Source organism: Helianthus annuus, chromosome 12 (assembly GCF_002127325.2).
Source record: "Helianthus annuus cultivar XRQ/B chromosome 12, HanXRQr2.0-SUNRISE, whole genome shotgun sequence".
NCBI lineage: Eukaryota > Viridiplantae > Streptophyta > Magnoliopsida > Asterales > Asteraceae > Helianthus > Helianthus annuus.
The window spans coordinates 162653321-162662441 of NC_035444.2; positions in this window are offsets into that span (position 1 = coordinate 162653321).

Consider the following 9121-nt stretch of genomic DNA (forward strand, 5'->3'; position numbering starts at 1 on the left):
ACGTTTCCGCCGCGGTTGCATGTTATACGCGGTCAGGGTGTGACAATAAACAGGTCGGGTTTTTCTAAGATTCGTTTTTGGCGGATGTTACACCTATAATGAACCTCATTAGAGAATATTCTCTAGGATGCCTCACAAGCTGAAATATATCTGCAATCATAATACTCCTTGATCTCGTCTTTTGGCTTTTCTTTGATGGTTGAACTTGTATCACCAGAAACTACCGCAGTAGCCATATCAGGACCTTTGTTAATGTACTTATTGTTACTTGGCTCTTTGTAACCACAGAATCCTCAGGAATCAGGACCTGGCTCTTTTCAAGCTTAAATCCTGCACATCCTCAACTTCAAAATAAATTTCACAAATTTAAAATTTTAACAAATTTAGAATTCACTTGAAAGTATCATTCAAAATGATTTATCATTTAAAAATTTTTGATGACCACTTGTAGGAAAACCATTTTTCAATTCAAATTAAATTTTGATCTCATGTTTAGCACTTGGAATTTTGAAAATCAGCTTTTCAACATCAGTTGCCGAAAATAAGATGAAAAAAATCTTTTTGAAATTTTAAAATTTTATGCTAAAACATAATCTTTTTGGATTTTGATTTAAGGAAATGCAGTAAAGAAATATTTACAGACAATATCTTTGTGAGTTTGTGTAAGAGGATCATATCTGTTTTTTTTTTAAGACAAATCACTAACACCGTTAAGCTTTATACATTTTAAGTTCTAAACGATTCACTTAGATTATCGGTATACTGATCCACTTTAAATTTTCACACAAAGTTCAACTGTTCTGAGATACGAGATTAGTGTTTTAATGATCTTAAACTTATTCGCGTGTCCCACCTCAGAATATACTCCCTTATCCGGACTTCTATATATAGTCTTACAGGTGAATGTACACTAATGATATCTGTAAACAGGTAATGCGAGACCATGAGAGCTCAGGTTAGAACTTCCATTCAGATAAAGAGATGATGACTCGTCTTTCGGTGTGTCCTGTTTGGGGATCTTTTCTTCAACAACACATGATTAGCATTTTGCAATGTTTCATCATTTTTTATGCTGAGGGTAGCTTTAAGATTAAAGCAGTGCAAAGCATTATACGAGTACTAGTCTATTGCTTCCGCAAAATCAGAAGTCCAAGTATAATACCCCAGATATCACCACGCACAAAGACCTAGTATGTCAGAAATAGAAAACCCTTCAAACAAGATTTCAGGGGTTACCTATATATCCGAGAGATGTTCCCCACGAAATAAGCAAGTTTGAAATTTAGGTTTATATCTCAAAAACAGTCTACTGAATGTATAAAAACCTACTGGCACATCATCAGTGAGATCATTTATCACATTTGACTTTCCAATTATTTAGCGTGCTGTGATAGTCCACTGATGAACTATCATTTCCTCTTTTTTCAACAAAAACTCATTTTGATTTTTCGATGTTTTTGGCTTTTTCAAATTTTCTAATGTTTTTGGATTTTCTGAAATTTCTTACTCCCCCTAAAATTCAAAATCATTTAAAGAAAATTTGACAAACTGATGCAAATTGCTTCAATTCGCCATCCATTTGGCGTAAACAATCAGAACTCCCCCTAGCAACAAACTATTTTCCCATTATGATTTCAAAACACTTAAGTTTGTTTTAATCAAAATGGTTTTTTCGAAAAATTAGTTTTGTTGAATATTCATAACCACTTGTAGGTTAGGGGTTCAAATTGATCACTTTGTTTTCTCAATCACTTGTATGAGGGTTAAATCAAGTTCAACTTAATGACCTTAATAACCACTTGTAGGTGAAAACCCTTTGTCAACCACTTGTAGGTTCACTTTACCAACCATACCATTCATGAACAGAAATATGACAATTTTAAACAATCAAGAATCCCACTTGTAGATCGAAATTTCAGAAATGTGAATTTCTCAAGAAAGATGCCGATTCCTGCTCCACGATTACCAACTTAGGAGCTTCGGCAAGTCAGGATTTTACATATGAAATACAGACACCCAAGCCTAACCAGCTTTAAGTGTAACCTTTTCAGTTTCACTTGGGGTTTCAACATTTCTTTTTTCTTCATAAAAATCTTTCACTCCTTTTGCCTTACCCTCGACCATTTTCCAAAAATGTTTTTCACTTTCCCATTAAAAACATTTCCAACATCAAATTCTTTCTTTTCAGAATAGAATTGAGCTTGATCTTCATCCGGGCAATCTTGGCGATCAGCTATGATCAAAACCAACTTAGAAGTTAGTTTTGATAGTTAAATAACAAGTTTAAACAAGTTATATGGGTCAAACAAACAAAATTAAACATTTTGGGAATTCAGGGGGGGCTAGACGCCCCACCTAGCCCCCTTTTTGGCAGAAAGTTGCAGCTTTGCTGCTGCAGTTGCCCAGCTCCGTTTTCGATCGAAATTTTAACTTCAAAGCTTCATAACTTTTGATCTAGATGTCCGTTTTGCGCGATTCTTTTTCCTACGCGTCCGTAATTTAATTCTCCATCTTATGGAGTTAAAATCCAACATCCAACATAATAAATTTTGAGACTTCTAAGCCTTCGACTCATTACCTTTTTATCGAATTTTAACCCCTTTATGCATTTTATTAAACAAACAAATTTGTTTGATCCTCATTTCATATGCCCTCTTCAATTTAATATTATCTACCATGTTAGGTTCTAATCACAGGTTTCTTACACAATTTAAACCCGTTTTCGCTCGTACGCTTATTTTGACCCGTTAAGGGTATTTACGCATTTTAGTCAAGAAATTGCTCTTTTCTTTTGACACTACAAAAACTCCATATCTAATTAACTACAAATATTCCACCACAACTATTTTGTGGTGGATTTAACATAATGAAACCCTTTTTTCCCAATTTTACCCATTGGTTGGTCATTTTACGCAAATGACCTTTTTTCTGCATTTGACCCACGAATGTGTATTCCAATAACTTTTATTCATATTTAATGATTCCATAATCTTAATGCAAGTTCCTAAACAACCCCTATGGGTCGTTTGCCCAATATACCCTTCAAGGGTGTTTTGGTCAACTTTAGTCCCTCACTTTACGACGAATGACTTTCGCTAAATAATTGACCAAAAATTGTATGTTTAACTAAAAGCTTATTTATACGTACCTGGCTCGGGTCAAGGTATTGACCCGTTTACATAAATTTTGCTTTAAATCTTTCTAGTTAAAGCAACACATGCTTATGTTATTTCCTATGATGACAAAACTCAACAAGCGATTGTCAAATGGTGTTAACAACACCATTCAACCCATTTAGTCTAATTGACCATTTATCCGTATGAGATGGTGTGTAATTGACATTTCATCCCTTTAAACCTGTCCCGGTTTTCTCTTAAACTCGTTTTTATTTGTTGGTCATTACATGACTAATTTACCTTTTTACCCCTTTTACCATAATTCATGATTTCTTACCATTTTCCCTTGTTCCGACTCTCATTGAATCGTGTCGGAACATCATATACCAACCACTTAGTAGCATTCATATACAATACTTGCAATTAAGTAATTTGTAAATAATGTAAAGGGGCGTAAGCTTTACTTACCTAGCATCCAAATTACGCTTTTCTTTTCCTTCTTAAATTCGTTTGACCCGCTTCCTTCCCCAAGCTTTCACCTAGCATGTTACGCGGCAAACTATCATCATCGTTTACAAGGTGGTTAGTTAAATCATAATTTAAGACGATTATTCCACCTTACGCATTTTATATCCAAAATTATCCTTCATCATTTTCTAGGTCCGTTTCACTTTTTAAGAGTCAAACGCCCATTAGTGTATGAAATGCATAATCATATCCATTAACTAGTTTAGACATTCCTTAATTATCCGGTAGGCGTTATCTCTTGGCCATCGTTTTAACCAATGTTCTAACCAAATTTATTATATTTTCAACACTCTAACTAGTTCAAGCGATTATCATGACTAGTTTGTTCATTCATTTTTGCAAGAACTAAGGGTTCTCCTTTATAAGTGAGCCCCGTTTCATCATACAATTTAGCATCCATCCGAACCCTTAATAAAATCAAGTTTCTTCACATGATCTAATATATAACACAATTTCATTTATCTATTTATATGAACAACATTACCAATTTCATCACTACATTCAAGACACATTTCGAATCATGTATGGTTAAGTTCTCAAACTTGAAATTTGTTTAAGTACCTTGCTTTTACTATCAATTATGATGATTCTAATCACTAGTTAGGCACTAACATCATCATATTACAAAACCCACTTAGCTCATGCTTGATTAGTTGACTAATCACTAGTTTATGGCACAAATTCAACAAGTTTGCACCTAGGGTTTTGTTTCTAGTCTTATACTCACAACAATTTCACTAAAACATTAAATTTTCATACAAGAATCTCATTCATGCATGATTATCAAAATCTCAAAATGTCACCAAATCATAAATTTCGACATACCATATGATCCCCTTGACTTGGTGATTATATACTTTCAAATCCGAATTTGGCCTTCGATTGATCCTTTAATTTGAAGATTTGGAGGAAACTAGGGTTTCACCCTCTTTTGTCTCCTGGAGATCGATGCACACACACACACTAAGTGTGTGTTGTGTTAATAATTTTATTAATTAAAATTCTTGTTTCCTTTTTACGGTTTTGGTCCCTCAAGTTTAATTCTAATTATTTGGAGCTACAACTCCATGTTTTATTGCTTATTTACACTTTACTAACTAGGTTAATCACTCCTAGTCAACTTAGTGGGTTTGGGGAAATCATGACCCATTTCATTTTAAGTTCCGTTAACTCGGGCCTTTTACGAACTTTATTTCCTCAAAGCTTTTATTCTCTTTTATCTAATATTAGGTTTATTTATTTAAATCCTAGTATTTACCGGGTTAATCTTTACCACTAAAGGCATTTTACCCGTTCTTTAGTATTAACATGGTTTAATTACCAAATCCCGATTTCGGGGTGTTACAAGTCTACCCTCCTTAAAGAGGTTTCGTCCCCGAAACCTTCTTTATGTTTTCCGTTGATTAAACTAAACGAACTTAACTTCGTTTTCAAAGTTTTCCTTCCTTTCGGTCTATAGTAATCATTTGTATTGCCGTGTGCCTCTTTCATGTGTATGGCCTCATGGGCCGTAACTTTTATCATGTATTTCTTATCTTTGGCATCTATTTGACTGAGTTGTCATTTGATTTCCCGGTCACTAAATCTTTCAATATGTTTACTTCACGCTAATCTTATGTTGATGAGCGCTTTACATAGTTCCTAACCTTATTTTTGACTCAGAATAGTTTTATCGGCTAGACTAATTACTCGCCTTCACTTCATACCCCGTCACTCGGGTACACTATTTTTCCATCATCGGCTTTATGTGTGTTTAAGATTTTCTAAATAATTTCATACCACTTATGTTTTGTTAGAACGTTGCTTTTGACCAAAAACTAAATTTTTAGTTTACGTTTCCTTTTTTTTCTTACATTTTTCTCTCACTTCTAGAAATGTTACTTCCGAGGATCCATTCCTTTCCGTTATTATTTAATGCGGGGAATTATAACTAATTCCCATGCTTAACCCATATGACCCGTAGGTTCTTTCACTTAGCCTCGTAGGCTTTTCCTTAGATTTCCACCTTCTAAGGTGAAACCCCCATTAGTTCGTTTCTTTCTATTCGTGACCCGAGGGTCTTTTGGTCCCGTAGACTTAACATTAATTATAATTCCGCAGGTTTTGATGAGTAGATCGTATTTTATTCGAGTCTTTATTCAACTGTACACGTACATATATATATATATATATATATATATATATATATATATATATATATATATATATATATATATATATATATATATATATATATATATATATATATATATAAGGCGTCAAGGCACCCTTTTTATGTCTAGAATTATTTACTTTTGCTTTTGTGACTTCATTTGACCTTGACCGTAGTCTAAGGCTACGTTTGTTTTCTTTCGAATTATCTTTCCGACTTTATGACTTCTAATGTCATTTACACGTCAGTTTGTCCTACACTTACCGTAATCCGGTTCTTACCTATACTTCTTTACGTCCCATTACCCGGGTTCTTTTATTTTAATGTTTTTAACGCCTATAATTCCTTTACATAGGTTTATTAATATTTCGCACTTTTATTTATTCGGTTCGCGCTTACTTACATTATCAAACGTTATTCTTAGTTTAACTCGTTTGACTCGTTTGTGTGAAATTTCATCACTTGTGAACATCAAACTTCGTTCCTTATTCGACCCGTCCAACTTTGAAATAGTTGAACATAATTATCAAAATTTATGTTTACAAAATTTCATCGCCTTTTAGTTATAACTCTCATTCTGAGTCTTTTGACTTTCAATCCGCGTTTCCGTCTCTTGGTTTACGCGTTCACTCAAAATCCTACCCATCCATCGGGTATCTTTACTGTAGACATCATCAAGTAACCATTCTTATATGGTTTTAGACGTCATTTTAATTTATTCGGTCGTATTAGCGAAATACATCGCTTTTATGCAGTCAAGTCCTTTATTCTTTATTCAATTCATTTGACTTGTCTGCGTGAATTTCATCACCTGTGACAGTCAAACTTTTATCTCTATTCCTTAGCATTCCTATTAGTCGGTCTGTATTTTCATTTACTTTGATTCTTGTCCCTTCTCTCGGGCTCGTTATTCTAACGTAATACGCTTCCGTCATCCGACTTGCGTTTACGTTTATTATCAAACGTCTTGCCGATTTGATTCATTTGTGTACCTTTTTAGTTCGTCCCATTCACCCCGTCCTTACTATATCGGATGTAACCGTGTCCATCATAAAAAGTTCATGGTACCACGTGCTCACCACTTACTTGGCCAGAGTAAGCAATCAATACCTGGTATACATGACCTTTTTATAATTTTCACATTACACCCCATGTAAGTAATGGCTCTATTTGTTTCTCTTGGAAACAATATCCCGGATAGATTTTCTATTCGGGTTTTTCCAAGTTTTTAATCTACATATGCAACTTTCAATCTCTACGTATTTGCTGCATATTACTATTTGTGCAATTAAATTTAAAGTGTGCACCTGGTAATGCTTGCTCTAACGGGCTTCTCTTTCCATTAAACTTGTTCGCGATCGCTACGCGGTTTATGTCCTTGATGAGCATACTCTTTGGACCGTTCCTCTGTCAAATTTGCGATTTGTTAAACTCTCGCTATCTTCATATGCGAGTGTCCTTCAACTAAAACATTTACAACAATTAGTAATTTCGACATTAATGGATGCCCGTATTATAATACAAGGCTTTTCTACTATACGCATCAACGCGTGTAATTTCGTTGACTATATCTATTCTATATCGTTTTTATTGGTGGAACGTGTATTACACGATAACCATATGTGTTGTTCTCAACACTTTAATCATACTAAACCATTGATATACATGTACTTACCGGATTTGCGATCAAGCCACGAACCGAACACACTTTATTCTTTAACCATGAGCTCTGATTACCAACTTGTAACACCCTTGTTATTATTTTAAGGTTTTCGTATAGTTTACGAAAATAAGCATGTAATCATGATTAAATGTACTTTACTAAATACGGTTAATTTAAAACTTTTACAATTAATGGTTTATATACATCGTAATGAATTTGAGTTCGTCGTTTAAGAGATAGGACGAAACGCCATGCGAAAGCTTTTAACTTTGTCGTGTTCGGTTCTTCTTCGAGCTTGATCTTCATCCGGGCACTCTTGGCGATCACCTATGATTAAAACCAACTTAAAAGTTAGTTTTGGTAGTTAAATAACAAGTTTAAACAAGTTATATGGGTCAAACAAACAAAATTAAACATTTTTGGAATTCAGGGGGAGCTAGATGCCCCACCTAGCCCCCTTTTTGGCAGAAAGTTGCAGCTTTGCTGCTGCAGTTGCCCAGTTCCGTTTTCGATCGAAATTTTAACTTCAAAGCTTCATAACTTTTGATCTAGATGTCTGTTTTGCGCGATTCTTTTTCCTACGCGTCCGTAATTTAATTCTCGATCTTATGGAGTTAAAATCCAACATCCGACATAATAAATTTTGAGACTTCTAAGCCTTCGACTCATTACCTTTTTATCGAATTTTAACCCGTTTATGCATTTTATCAAACAAACATATTTGTTTGATCCTCATTTCACATGCTGTCACACCCCTTTCTGCGGCGGAAGCACGAGGTGTGATCATGAAAGGTTCTCATTGCATACAAAAGGTAAACATACTACATGCTCACAAAAATAACTTCAAATACCTACCATTGATAATTTGAAAACACAAGTTTAGCATTTACATCACGACGATAGGATAAAACTTTGTCTTAAAAGTTTACAACTCTATTTAAACAAAACATAGACGACATCCATAAGCATGAGTAGGACCGCGCGCACATCCACCTTTAGTTACCTGAAATACATGTGAGTTTTGGAAAAACGTCAACATAATGTTGGTGTGAATTCATGTAGTGATTGTTTTGAATGTTTAATATACTCGAATGAGAACATAGTATGAAACTTGTAGAATGTATGAATGTTTGAATGTAACTTGTAATACATATCTGTAACGGGGTACTATGACTGAGGTTGCTAGTGGTTTGCAAGGCCACTAGCATATGTCACGACATAGGAAGTCACCAAACCTAGGCATTTTTGTCAACTTTGACTGAGACACAGGAGCACTCATTGGTAGAAGTAGGCCAAGAGTGGGGTTGCCTGAAACCCATTAGATCTAACCTTTTGTTCCGCGGTCTGAATGTATACGTTGATTAATGGTGCTTATGGTACCCTATTCGAGACATGGTCTAGAATGTTTCACTTGAATGTTTTTGTACCCATCATAACATATGTAAACATTGTCAAATTTGTAACATGTATTTCACCCCCAAGGTGTAAAACAAAAACAATTAAAGAAAAGGGGGAGCATGAACTCACAACTTTGCGTTACTTGCGCGGTAAAACTTCATCGGATTTGCTTATAGTACGTCGTGACCTAAACGTTTTTATTATCGTTAGTCACTAGACTTGTATTGTACAAGCACAAGTCACTATCTTTTGTATACGTATTGT